Source organism: Lissotriton helveticus, chromosome 9 (assembly GCF_964261635.1).
Source record: "Lissotriton helveticus chromosome 9, aLisHel1.1, whole genome shotgun sequence".
NCBI classification, from domain to species: Eukaryota; Metazoa; Chordata; class Amphibia; order Caudata; family Salamandridae; genus Lissotriton; species Lissotriton helveticus.
Window position 1 is genome coordinate 574,872,531 of NC_136070.1, and position 14,665 is coordinate 574,887,195.

Below are 14,665 nucleotides of genomic sequence, written 5' to 3' on the forward strand. Positions count from 1 at the left end.
AGTTTGGCAAATTGAGCTTCGAATGAAGCATAGTGCCAATGTAGATGCAGGGACAAATAGAAAGCACCAAGGGCATTCAGCTGTGTTTTTAACTTTGCGAGGTGGCTCAACCAATAACACTTGTTAGCGTTACATTCTAGTCTATTTTAATCCTTTTTTATAAGATTCCTGCAAATGAGACTGTCACTACAGATCACTGGACTTGATTCAGTGCTCCCTTCTTGAGTGGGGTTGAGCCCACACTGGGTGTGGACCTGATGATGAAGCATGCTACATGATTAGCGTGCGGGTGAGGGTTCATATATAAAAAGGAAAACTTTTTTCATCCCTACCTAAGGGATCAGTAATAGGTATTTAATGAGTTTTGTCAGGGTCAGACCTCTCTGTTGGTATGATTATCACTAAGCTAAGGTTCGGTTAGCCCATAGGAAGTTTCTCCCTCCCTCCTTGAGGACATTGTTTACAACAGTGGACAGCTGTGGGAGCGTTTTGAAATGTAATCCTCAGAGTAGGGAATATATATTCATGATAAGGTGGGGGGAGGGGGCAGTGACCGCTTGCCTCCACCCTGTACCCATACGAAATAAAGAAATACCCTGATCCTGCATTGTCTCGAAATGTCACCAAATTGGCTCCAGTAAAGAGTCCCTCATTTGACGCATTCAAATTGTTTTGAAATGGCTAAGAATTTAGGCCTGACATTTTCGGAGGAAGACGTGATCCTCATTTTTTTGGGTCCCCTCTTCTTAAGGATACCACCATACGAGAGGCATTAGAGAAGGCTGTAGACTGGGATGCTTAGAGTGACCTTAAACGTGATCAGATTAAAATCCTTTTACATGATACAATCATGACAGAATACTTAAAGGCCAATTCAGCACAGTGGTCTTACTGTAAATAGTGAACCCAGAATATTTTTAAATGTCCAGTCTTCAGTAAGGAACGGTCATAAATTGCATGGTCATGTACACGCAACTGACTTATCCCAATTTTAAAAACCACCAAAAGATCATCAGACGCTCTTCAAGTAAAAATTCAGATGAGAAAGAACAACCTTAAGATGTGTACACACTACAGTTTAAAAAATGCTTGATAAAATCCATAGGGGAACGATGGTTATAAGGAATAACTCACCCAAAAGGAAGTACAGAAACTTTGGAAAGATTTTAAAAGTTTGCCCACGAAAGAGTCTATCCTTCCTCAGGAGAGGATTATGGGAGCAGAAAGTCGAGCTGGGGAGATGATATATCCCCGGTTGATATCAGGTCCTCTGAGCGAGGTGGTTCACGTAGTGGGGAAGATTAGAAAAACAGAGTTGGAAGGAAACAGAGAGGCTATCTGGGCGACCCCATCAATACATTTCACTGAGTTTCTAATCTTTCTTTCAAGGCCCCCTTCACTTTCCTCATCCCCACTCCTATTTCCGGTGGCAAAAGGCGTACCCTCCTCTGTTTAGCTTGGGTTACCAGATGCCAAAGACTAGGCCTTTTTTAAGACAAGGTCAGAGACGAGACAGGGGGAACAAAAACAGGAACAGAGAGTACAGTGGGATGACACTATGTCACGAGACAGCCCAGGAGTAGGCTCAAGGAAATGAAACCGGGCACTAGCTCAGCAAATTAGTGGTTAACCTTTCAGACAGGATGCTAACAGAAATTAAGGAGTATTGAACAAGGGACTAGGATTCATCCGCACACCTAATCTTGACAGGTTTCCTTTACAACTTCTTTAGAAAGATCAAATTGAAAGCCTTTTGTTGCAACAAAAAGAATTAGAGTGCAGACACTGACTCAGGGTTAAGGAAGAAATACACCTTTACTCCCCTAGCAATATGGTACCAACTGAAATCGTCACAAGCAATGACGAAGAGGATTGAAGAGACTGAGTAAGAAGGTGAAAATGGTTTGGACAGACTGAGTAAAGATGGCAACATAATTATAAAACCCACCGATAAGGGTGGAGCAGTGGTTGTGCAAACTCAAACTATTAAAGGCGGGGCCACAAGATTTATGCACAAAGGAGCACCAAACTATGCAGCAAGAAAAGGCAAATTATGCTGCATAAAGTGGTATGTTTTGACAGTATAACTTCATTCTTTTGTCATTTGTATACATGGTAATACTCTCAAAGCAAAGATTTCATCTCATTGCTACCAGTTTAACAATCAAATGCATAACTAAGCAACTAAAATGCCCAGCTAACTGCTGCGAAGGTCCCTCCATTGTGGGCAAACGCGTTGCCACAATTTTTTATTTACTTTTGATCCATTTGAGCTAGAACTTTTTTCTTGTAATCATCTGCAGATTATGCAGCAGAAGATGGATTATGTGGCAAATCCAGAATTATGCGGGGAAAAAAGCTGGAGCCGCAGAATCACATAATTCCAGTAGCCTGGATTATAGGGATAGGAGATGGAGAACTGACCCCACAGTAGCACTGACGAAACAAATTAACATAATAGTCGAGGAGGCCAAGATGAACATGTGGATCTTCTGAGACTGATGTGGGACTTTTTTATGGCATATCATCCTATCATTCTCAGCTTCTATACTCTTCTGAAGATCCATAAGAATAGAACACCAACACCAAGTCGCCCAAATGCTTCAGACATAAATTACTTACTGGAGCCACTGTCTAAATTTAGTGACTACTTCCTTTTTCATATGGCTCTTACATGCGGGATACCAAGGATCTCCTACAGCTCGAGAGATCCAAAAGATCCAGCAGAAGACTTCCATTACAGATTGGATGTGGAAAGTCTGCATTCTAGCCTACCCCAAAAGGAGAGCTACAGGTCATAGAGGACCTCCTTTTTTCTTTTGACTGGGCTTACACCACAAGACACTTCTTCTTGAAGTGTATACAAACAGCCTTCTAAAATTATCTTTTTTAATTTGAAGGAACCATCTCCCTGCAGGTAGATGGAAAATCGATGGGTAGTACTTTCACCCCTAGTCTACCATGCCACTAAGTACATCAGTTAGATTAGAAACTATACAGGTCGTAAAGGGGCTATGCTCCAGGGTAAGGAAAAACACAAGAAGAGAAAGACAAGCCACAAAATAAGATGTAAGCAAATAAGAGTGACAATAAGGCCAACCAATGGGCGAGATTTAAGCCCACTTTAAGTTCACAACAGGCCTTTTGCAGCCAGACAGCTTGCATTGTCTGGTAAGTGAGACTTAAAAGTGTTCTCTATTAGTTTTATCTTAGGATGAGCAACGACAATTTATAGCCCCAATTTGTAAAGCACTTTAAAGGGCATCAAAATTCCAAATTGAAAATGTACTACAGAGGTCTCTTCTGTTTGCCGCACATATTTCTATTCAGCCCTTCCTGTTGGATGTAATTGCTAGCTTTTAAACGTTCTAACTACCCAGCTTGTGACACCGAGTCCGGACGTGAACCTTCAGAGATGGATTACCTAGGTTGTGATCAGTGACTAATGAATTACGGAAGAACCAGTCAGCTTAAAGGTGCTCTGGCATGCTTAGACTGGCTACAGGAAGGAGTATGCGTTTCAAACATTTTTAAAACCGCACTTCTAATAGACAGAGCACCTAGGTGGGAGGGGACATTTCTGTCAACTTCTTTCCTCTTGGACTTCGCCTTATACAAAATGTGCAAGGAACAATGACCCTGAGGGGCAAATTAGAGGGATCACAAATTGAGTAAGAATATTTCAGGGACCAGGCTAAAAATTCCATACAAACACCTGATCTGTGTATCGTTGAAGTTCATATCCTACCAAGGCACACCCTTCTGCTTTGTCATGAAAGATCTAGGCTGCACATATCTCTTGCACGCTAGCCAGTGTAGTTTTAGTAAACTGTGATCTCCTGCTCTCTTATGTACGTTGCTTGGAAGGTATCCTGTACATGTCAGGAGCTCCTGGTGGAACATCATTGCCTAAATACTCCTATCCTTCTAGCTCTCAAGTCCTCGTTTCGTTCAAAGAGCTGCTTGTTACCTGTGCAACTTCTTTGCTAGCTGCTGAATAATCAGAATTGTAAACTGGTGCAAAAGGCTATGCATCAGCAAGGCTTGTTGGCAATTCGAAGTTTCCGCTCTCAAGAAAGTAGTATTGATCTTGGAAGTGGCTTAAATGCTGCAGGTATTACCAACAGTCCAAAATGAATATTGGCATGCAATTTCGCACTGCCGATCATTTTTTAAGCTGTATACAGTATCTTTCCTCATTTCTAGATTACACTTCCCTTACTAGTTCCATCTTGTCCCTCCCAACCAGGGTCTCCGTTACATCTTGAAACTGTGGATCAACTTGAACAAGCATTTACAATGCAATGGTCTCGGCATTATTAAATGTAGAGCTATTGGCATTGCCCATGACTTTTTTTTTTTTTTTTAATCATAAATAAATGGCATTGTCATTTACATTGCCAATAGTTTAATCGTTAAATAAATGGCATTTTCATTTACAATGCCAATAGCTTAATAGCTCGCAAATGCATGACCTATAGCATTTACGCCCACACAGAGCCACACACACAAAGCCACCCACACACTACACCCACACAGACTACACGCACACACAGACTACACCTACACACAGCTCTCACAGCCCACACAGCTCTCACAGCCCACACAGCCCTCACAGCCCTCACAGGCCTCACAGGCCTCACAGCCCTCACAGCTCTCACAGCTCTCACAGCTCTCACAGCTCTCACAGCCCACACAGCCCACACAGCTCTCACAGCCCACACAGCCCACACAGCCCACACAGCCCACACAGCCCACACAGCCCTCACAGCCCACACAGCCCACACAGCCCTCACAGCCCTCACAGCTCTCACAGCTCTCACAGCTCTCACAGCTCTCACAGCCCACACAGCCCACACAGCCCACACAGCCCACACAGCCCACACAGCCCACACAGCCCACACAGCCCACACAGCCCTCACAGCCCTCACAGCCCTCACAGCCCTCACAGCCCTCACAGCCCTCACAGCCCTCACAGCCCTCACAGCCCTCACAGCCCGGAAATCCCTAGAAAACCAGAGGTGTTTTCTCAGAAGGTACCCCTTGAAAAGAAAGAGAATACGATATGATATAATAAGGAATGTGCAAAAAAATGAAACGGTTTGCTGAAGGCACACAAGTGATAAAATTAAGTTCTCAACGGAGCGACAACTGACAAGAGAGGGCTGCGACTCCTGAAAGAAGCCCAGCGAGCACAAATAGAATATCGCTAGGGGTACCTGATTAGTGCCATCTTTTCCGTTATCATATGAATATTTACTTTGGTTGCGGAGTCGCCGGCGTTGGCTTAGCGTGACCGCCAAGAAGTTCATTTTAGGCAGAGGTTGACAGGGCTGAGGAGCATTAAATACGTTGTACTAATCAGCTCCTTCAGAAAAATACTGTTTTACTCCGACTCATAATCACATTAAATCATGCTGCAAGGTTTTCTCAGTTCACATTCTCCTTTGAAATTCCATCGGAGCTTATCACCTCTGGGTTCTAGCTGCTGGAAGCCTGCCTCCCTCCATTGCACCAAGCTTAGTGATATATTCTCTTAACAGTAGCATGTCCTGAAGAGTAGCAAAGGCAAGCATAAGGGGCAACCCGTGATCTGTCCTTTTGAAAAGGCAAAGCAGTATTCCCCCGCTAGCCCAGAGGGGCATTATACTCCCGTCTCAGACATGCCCAATGATCTTGAATTTGGAGAGAAATAAAAAAAAATCACACCAAGCGGGGGTCATAGACTAGGCGCATCGCTCACATTCGCACAGTACCTGCTACTCAGGTAAGCCACCGTTACACAGCCAGACTGTTGTACAACAACCTTCTTTCTCTTCCTTGTTCCACGCAGAGCCAAGTCTGTTTACGGCAGAAGTGACGTAGAACGGGTGTAAGGACTAGAGGCGTGGAGAGGACCTAGCGAGGGAGGGACCACAACTGAGAGGACATGCCCGTCTCCCTCACTTCCGAGACTCCAATCTGTCACGGAGCTCAAAGTTTATCAGTTAGGGGTCTAGAATGTTCCAGTAAACGAGTCTGACAAAAAGGGGAGTCAAATTCATGGATAAAACATTTTTTTTAATACACCAATTACTACATAAACAAGGCGTACCACGTGCTGTGGCGTCAGAAAAATTTCATTGGTCCTAATCCACACCGGGGCTAACAAACGGAATGGTAACTCCATCCCAGATACAAGTAGATTACGATTCAAGAAAGTAGTCTACAAAATAATTACGTAACAAGGAATGGTGGATGGGCTGGCAATGTGCCACTCTATCAGCCAGCCCAGTATGCGGATTCTATTGGCCTCAGAAGGATGAATGGCTGAATCCAGCAAGACACAGGACCGCTTGGGTCTCCGCTGTGTCTGGTGAAGATAACAAAGAACAGGAGTATTCAGAGAGAGAGGGGAAGGAAGAGAAATACAGTAAAGTAGAAGGAAGGGAGAGAAAGAAGGGGAGAGGGAAGGAAGAGGGGGACAAGTATGAATGGAACGAAAAGAGATAGAGGGAGGAAATGCAAGAAGCGGGCAGAAGATGAAACATGGGGGAATGAAGAAAAGAGGTAGCTAAGGAGAGAATGAGGAAAACGAGAAGTAGGGGCAGATAGAAGGACTGCTGGGCAGAGAAGAGAGCAGTATTAGCGAAAGCTGGGTGCCGCCTCGCCTCATATAGCGCTAGAGGTGCCAGAGGAGACAGATCCGCTCAGGGTCCCGCAGACACCCCGGAGATGAGCCTCTCTGGGCCCGTCACTAGCGTTGGAGTCCCTCCCGGGGGGACTCAAAATGACAATTGGGCCCCTGAGCCTCTCTGGGCTCCTTCAACAACCAAATGCTGCCTCTTCGATGGAGCCCCCCTCCTGGGGACTCGAAGCAGCTATGGCCCCCAAGAGCCTCTGGGCTCGAACAGAATGCAGCCTGAGCCTCCCCCTGCCCGTGCACACTCACCGGACTCTCAGGCGGAGGCTCCTCGGTGCAGGCGGCGTCCTCCTCCTCCCCCGGTCCTGCTCCTGGGACCGGGTGCTGGAAATGGCGGCGGGCGGGGCTCTCTTCCTCAGGGGAGCCCCGCGGGGAAACCAACACGCTCCCTTTCCCTCTCCAGGCGAGGGCACCGGGCGCAGGGTAGGCTCCTGCTTGCTCCGGTGCTTAAACCGGCCGCAAGTCTTCGGTGGGAGGCGGGGTAGGCTCCCGCCCTCCTACTTCCGGTTGTCCTGCCCCGGCCTGCCTGACTTCCTGGTCACGGGCCGGCGGCGATAAGGGAAATCTCGCCGGGTGGGCACCGGCTTCCCAAAATAAAGCGCTTTGTGCGCTATCAACATATTTTAAAAAAGTATTTAAACAAGACTCGCGCAGGGGGACGGGACACGCGCGGGGGGGGGGGGGGGGGGGGGGGGGACAGGACTGGCGCGGGGGGTTAAAAAATACATTTTAAAAAAAAGAAAAAAAAACTTACCCGACTGCCCGTGTCCGCGTCAGAGCAGAGGAAGCGGCTCTAGTGTGGGTGGAAAGCGGCAGCATCACCTTACTCGGCGCCGGCTGGGCAACAATGGCTGCCTCAAAGATTCTGAAATTTTTCGGATTTGGGGGCGTGTTTTGCTGTCCTGAGTGACGGACGACGTCACGAGCTAAAGAACAGCAAAACTTACGCCCCCAAATCATAAAAAGACGGGGCTTGTTTGGAGTGACTCACTTCTCTTCCAATGGCTGGCCTCTGTTTAGGAAGCCACCCAATGGAAGCGAACAGAGCTGAGAGGCGGGTCTAAACTGCCCTACTAACTGACATTAAATCTCCGGACCGGAAGCTGCTTCGCAGCTTATAGGTCCCGAGACCTAAAAAGGCAGGGTAGAAAAATTAAAAGCTATGCAAGACTCACAATCTCAGGCCATGATCTCAGGTCACGGAGCAGAGCTGCACAGGTTTATTCGGCAGTGCTACTGCCCAAGTTACACAGGCATCATTGATTCAAACAGAAAACCAATACTGTGCTCAGGGCACATACAGCAGAAATGAGAACATCATAAAAACCTTAATCAGCATAGCTGACGAAATGCCTTCATATGACTCAATAATGTACATTTGCAGGATGCACACCTTGTATTCAATGTTTTACTTTACTCCTAATTCACTCCATTAAATTCTTTCAAATCCATATTGGCGTGCTCGCTTGCTCCACCCACTTGCGCTGCAATGTAGAATGAACACGAAGGAAACCCCATCTGGTCCCCGTCAAGCTGCACAGCCATGACTGCCACAATGAATCGAATTTCTATATATCTCTTCTTTTATATTCACAATTTCTACATGACTTCTTGCTTTTTCTGTGTTCATCAATTCATTTTATCCATTATACTTATTCATCATTGTACATCAAAAACAAAGGAGAATTAAATGTTTCCATATGTCACGTTTTTATTAAAATCACCTAAAGCATTTTGGGATGAACCCTTGGTCAGGTGTATCTAAAACACAAATAAGTTCATAAACAACCATCTGCTTGGTTCTGTTGCTTCAGTAACAATGATTAAATTTGAAACCTCATTTAACCTCTCAATTAATAAAACAGAGAGACATTACAAGATTTCGACAGTTATTCAGCTGAAACAATCATGTACATAAACCATAACCCGTTATAAGCGCCCGTACCCTCCAAGCCATGCTGTATCTCAAAATCCAACAATCCCATCAACCTGAAGTACTCATGACCCAATGTTCATCTATAATACTCTTTCTTGAAACACTCACACAGCGGTAATGTCAGCACGCTTACCGTGACATATGTTCATCTGTTTTTAAATGAAATGGCATCACTCAATTCCACCAGGTTTTTACCGCATTATTATATATCTCTCTAATTTCCCATAATGTGCCACTGCACTTCTAATCTTCGCGATAGTAACTGCCTTAGCTGTTTCAAACCTTCGCTAGCTTTATGATGAATAAGTATAAGAATGGATAAAATCAATTGATGAACACAGGAAAAGTGAAAAGAGAGAAGTCATGTAGAAATTGTGATTATAAAAAGAGATAAATAGAAATTTGATTCATTTGTAGCAGTCATGGCTGTGCGGCTTGACGGGGATCAGATGCAGTTTCCTTCGTGTTCATTCATATGATTCAAGACACAAACACAGTAGTAGCAACTGGCCACTGACTCCAAGGCAGCCTCGGTATCAAGCCTTCAACCAGCGTGAGTTATCGCTCAAATTTCAACTTTAAATATATTTTGAAAAGCATTCCTTTTGTTCCCACACACGGGATTCGCTGATCAAAGGAACACGTTTAGCTGTCAAACGAACAATGTTGGCTAAACTGACTTCCTCCAAACAAAACCATGTTATTTTATGAGGAAATGATCACAATTTTCAGGACAAAATAGAATCTTCTCAGGTTTGGTAAATAGATTTTTTTTCCACCAACAGAGGCTTATCGATTTAATCAAGCTCTTGATGTTTACATCTTTATTGATGGGTAATTAAAACCACGTCAATTGAAACAAAAATAATTAACTGCATGCCAGACTCAGCAATCACTACAGAAAATATTTAAACATGAGTCACGAGCCTGCTCATTAAAAAGTGTTGAATATTCATATATATTAGACATTGTCACGCTGTAATGTTAGTGAAATACTTCCCATTAATTTAATAAACACACTCATGAGTAAGACAGTTACAAAAAAAAATAACTGCGTTTTTGCAGGTGTAAAGTCCTAATCATCAACTTGATGGTAGCACATACATTAAACATGCAGATTCAATGTTTGGCAAACCAGAAACTATATTAGCCATGCTTTCACAGCCAAGGTCACAAAAGCGACATTGATTATTAATGTATGCATCAGTGGGGAAAAAATGTCACCTAAATCAAAGAGACAAACCTTATAACGCATATACTCAATTGTAAGCATGCAAGATATAGAGATTAAACAGCATGGTTGTAACTGACATATGATGTAAGGATGTATAATGAACCTACTAGGCTTCTCCAATTCTAGGGTAACTAGGTCTAGTGTAAAATTAGTCGTTTTAATCTGCACTGCTAATTTATTTTTAAAATAATGCTCTTACAACACAATGCATCTACAGTCCAAACATGTTCAATGTATCTAAAGCTGCAATAAGTGCGATATGCAATGGGCTCTTCTAATGAGTGCTGACTGACAAACTCCTGCAGGTGCTTTGAATATTTCTTGCTCAATGATCATTGAACGGAATAAGAAATGCAGAGTGACGCCATACTGTGTTGATGCATGGTTTAGTTGGCAGAATTCCGAGCTAATTTGCACCTGAAATTCAGCTGGAAATATCACTTAACAACTTACACTACATGAGCTATAAACTTGTCTGGAATGTAGGTAGAAAAGCTTCCACCCCGTACTTTAACTCAGGGATAAATAAATCACTGTGCTATATTAAAAAGATTGCAACGTATGAAAAGGAAGTAAAAACATTATCGCAGGGTCAAAAGCAATAGCACACGTGCCTTTCCACATAAAATACAAATCTGTGATCTGCATGTTACATGACGTGCTTTGCAGAAGGCAAATCAACCCTCTGTGCTACTATACGAGCCAAAACTGTGACTGGATAAAACACAGAACTCTCCCAGAACTGCGTTAACCAAACTCCTTGAGTTATTTTACCGCTATATAATCCTTTCAAATTGCTGGGCTAACAAACATTTCTGCAGCTGGTGGTTTAACCCAATAAGATTTTTTTTTTTAATGTAGCCTCTTTGTGGCCAATTTAGTTAGAACACATTTACTGTCACATATGTCCTTGTTCCCAAATTCTTGGCAGCAGATTTTTTAGTTAATAAATATGTAAATTGACAATCAGATTTTGATTTTAAAGCCCCTCGTATTACCACTCCTCTTCCACGCATTGAGCCCCAATTTATGTGTGTCACTCGAGTATTTTTTCCTCTCCAATTTTAGCACTGTTTTGGGACATTTTCAAAATGGTAAAGTTTATGTTGGTTCTTCGATTTACCACATATCGAGAAGTGATTATTTCACCTAGCAGGTCATCACTGACTGGAGGAACCCAGCCACAGGCGAAGTAAATATGTTACTGACAGGCACACAGGTGTCACTTCTTCGAAAAGGTGTTGAATGCAGGCGCTGTAATATCCCGGCCTAGGTGGTGCACCTGTTCAGAATGTTGATGGTTGTCATACAGCATTCAATCACGACCATCAAACAACTCCCAAACAGGTCCAGGCGATATCACATATACAAGGCTAAACACGCATTTCGACGAAATTACTGATATGGGCAAACCAAATCATAATTAATTAAATGGCATGTGAACAAATCAAACAGAAGCGAACAGGTATGAAACGGATAACGGAAAGAAAGCGTGAACTGACATATTTAACAGAGCTAACGATATTTGTACAAACACAATATAAAAATTTTAAAAAAATAAAAAGTATTGAGGAATTTAAAGTTACAGTTTTCCAGATTTTTTTCTCGGGGATTAGACGTACCTGTAAAATCGGTCACTTTCCGCTGGATAGCGAGAACATTAAGCACGAATAACATGAGCGGTACTTACAAGGACCTTCCACAAACTTAACTCAATGTCTGTCGCATGTTATTTTGATCTTTCAACAGCCAACATTTGTTATTTTAATACTTCCGGATCGCTTGACGTCCTATCCGACGGCTGAACGTTTCGAGGAGATGTGTGGGCGTGAGCGAAACATGTGACGTCTTAGAAGATATAGGATTGGAGCTTTGTCGGCACCTCAACCAATCCTAGTGCTTTGCATAGAATTTCGATTTGCTGATTGGCTGTGTGAGGTCTCTGCTGCTGTAAACATTGTTCAAGCCGCATACCATACCACAGTGTGTGTGGGTAGCAGTTTGGAGCCGGTAGCGTTTAATTCTTGACAAAATGGCCAGGATGTTTCTGCATCCCTGATAACTACGTACAGTCCGTGATGTGTGGGTGAAGATTAGTTACTTATTAGCATTTTCGACACGGACGCGGTAACCATAAGCGAGTGGAAATGGCCCGACCGTCTGCTTCCCTGCTGTTTAGCGCTAGACATCAGGAGTGGGTAGGGTTCCGGCTTTTTCTTCTCGCTTCACAAGGCACTGCTGCGTATGCGGAACCATTCAGAAGAGAATTTTTGGTCGAAAGACGGAGCTTGACCGGGGAACCGAAAGCAGCCATGGCAAAAAAACGCCAACCACCCCTCGCTCCCTTCCTCTTACCACCAATTTCTTTGCCCTCTGAGCGCTCGTTGTATGTTCCCCCTAGCCCACACTTTTTTTCAAGCCCCAAAGCTTGCTGCAATTAATCTCACCGTAGCCTTTTGGTGAGGCCTGGGACCCACTACACGTTGCCCTTGCCCCTCTCTTTTGCCACACCTCCACAGCTGTTGACTGTCTCTTCCTGCCAGGAGTGACAGGCGAGTTTTTTATTTATTTTATTTTTCTTTAGTGCATTTTTATAAAGCGCGGACATTACCCGAAGGTGTCAGAGCGCTGTACAATAGAACCAGTTACGTTACAAGATAGAAGTGTTACACAAAAGAACATTACAAAGATAAATAGGAGACTTAAAAGGAAGGGTACACAAACGCAAAATCCAACACCGCATGCAAGGGTGAGGAATGTACAAGAAAAAATACGAATTTACAGTGATGAGCAAACTTCCTAGAGGGGCCTGAGAATGAAAGTCTTATGTTGGACCGGTCTCGTGGCGTGGGTCGCCTCTGTCCCTCCACACCCTGTGAGCGTAGGCCTGTACCCCAAGTCCTCTGCGCAGCCTCCCCGTTAGTGTAGCCTGCAACCCGAGCCTGGTCGTCCTACCCCAGTTAAGCCTAGATCCCCCTGGAACCTCGACCAGGCCTGCCTTCCCTTCCCGACATCCCTGTCTCCCTGAGCCTAGCGTGACCCCGGCCCCAGCGAAACCCAGACTCCAAAGGCGCGCCAGTCCCGGCTGGGGGGTAAAGAGCTCCCGAGGGAGATAAGCCCGGGAGTTTCGATGGCTCCTCCGGCCTCCCCTGAGGGGCTGGTTTCTGTCACACCTTTGGCCCTCCCCTGTGGGCCAGTTTCGATCACCCCTCTGGCCTCCCCGAGGGCTGGCTCCAGACCCGCTGGGCGTCTGGGAATTCCCGGACCCATCTTTCAAAGGGATCAAAGAGTCAACCGCCGGACCTCGCCAACGACCAGCCCCCAGGGCCTGAGACCTCCTCCTGCGAGGGTCCGGAGATCAAAGAGCAGAAGGACTATAACTGGGCCCGCCCGACAACTAGCGGGCAGTTGTATCTTGGACCTGAAGCCTGCTGATCTGATCGCGGCTGACCCTAAGAAGACTCATCCTGAACCTCTGAGCCCTGCTGACGCTGTCGCGGCTCGACCTCTAAGACCATCCGAGCCCTGCTGACGCTGTCGCGGCTCAAGCTGAACCTGCAACCATCGGAGCCCTGCTGACGCTGTCGCGGCTCGACCTCTAAGACCATCCGAGCCCTGCTGACGTTGTCGCGGCTCAAGCTGAACTTGCAATCATTAGAGCCCTGCTGACGCTGTCGCGGCTCGACCTCTAAGACCATCCGAGCCCTGCTGTCGCGGCTCTCACGAACCTCTCCAGATCGAGCCCTGCTGACTTCGTCGCGGCTCGAGGAGTACTCTGGTCCGGCTGGACCAACGAGACCACCATCACGACCGAGCCGACTCGACGGAGGTGAGGCAGCCAGTACGACCATCATCCCGTACCCCCGGCTCGAGGATTGAGAGCTGTGCGTAGGGTACGCCGCGTACTGACCCAGAGACTAAAAGACTGTCCCGCTTCCCCCTCCCCGAATCCTCCAAGACTTTGTGGTCCCTTGACCACTGTGTATATCAGAGTGCTTCCTTCGTTATTTGCTATAAAAAGAACTTGTTGCTAGAATCCAACGGTGTGGTGTCTGTTCGTAGTGTGGTGTGAGCTCAGTGTGTACGATCCTAGACCCGAAGTCCTCCCCGGTGAGGACCTCACAATCAAGACTCGGCAAGTTCGATGGGAGAGGTGGATCTTGGGGGTGACCGGGTGAGCACAACCTGGCCCTCGGAGATTGCCCCTTCTAACATTGGTGGCAGCGTCGCGATAAGAACCTACGTCTAGGGATCGTACAGCACTGACACACTACCCGAACGAAGAGCAACCATGAGCATCACCAACGACGAGATTACCTTCCAGATGGAGCTTCTGAAGGACTATTCGCACCGTGAGCTCAAGCAATTCTGCAAAGATCTCCATATCCCGTCAACGGGATTAAACACCAAAGAGGACTTTCAACAAGCTCTAACAGCCTGGGTGGAGACCGGAGCCCAACCTCCAGCACCGACAGAAGCCGATGGAGGGGGAGCACCACTGATCGAAACCCACGCCCCAGAGCGAGAAAGAGCAGAGTCCCCGACGCGGACTCACAGCATGGAGAGAGGTCTATCTCGAGAAGAGATGACCGACCGAGAACGCAACCGAAACCACGAGCTAGAACTAGCCCGTTTGAAAATGGAAGGAGAACTCAAGCTGGCCGAGAAGAAGCTAGCCATCGAGCAGCTGCGGCTGCAAGGAGAACTGGAGGAGAAGAAGCTCCAACGAGAACATGACGGAAAGAAGCTCCAGCTGGAGCACGAGCGCAGCGTATTGGAGATAGAACTAAAGGCCCGGAACGAAGGCAACAAA

The 14,665-nt window shown here is 45.8% G+C and overlaps 1 protein-coding gene across 1 annotated transcript in view; it reads right to left on the reverse strand.

The window, feature by feature from the left end:
* The window catches only part of GPR137 (G protein-coupled receptor 137), an 86,980-nt gene extending 75,306 nt beyond the window's left edge, over nucleotides 1–11,674 (reverse strand). Inside the window, exon 1 of the mRNA XM_078660516.1 lies at nucleotides 11,475–11,674. The gene's annotated coding sequence lies outside the window, so the exon portion shown is untranslated. The remainder of the gene's footprint in view (nucleotides 1–11,474) is intronic.
* Between the last annotated feature and the right edge of the window lie 2,991 nt (nucleotides 11,675–14,665).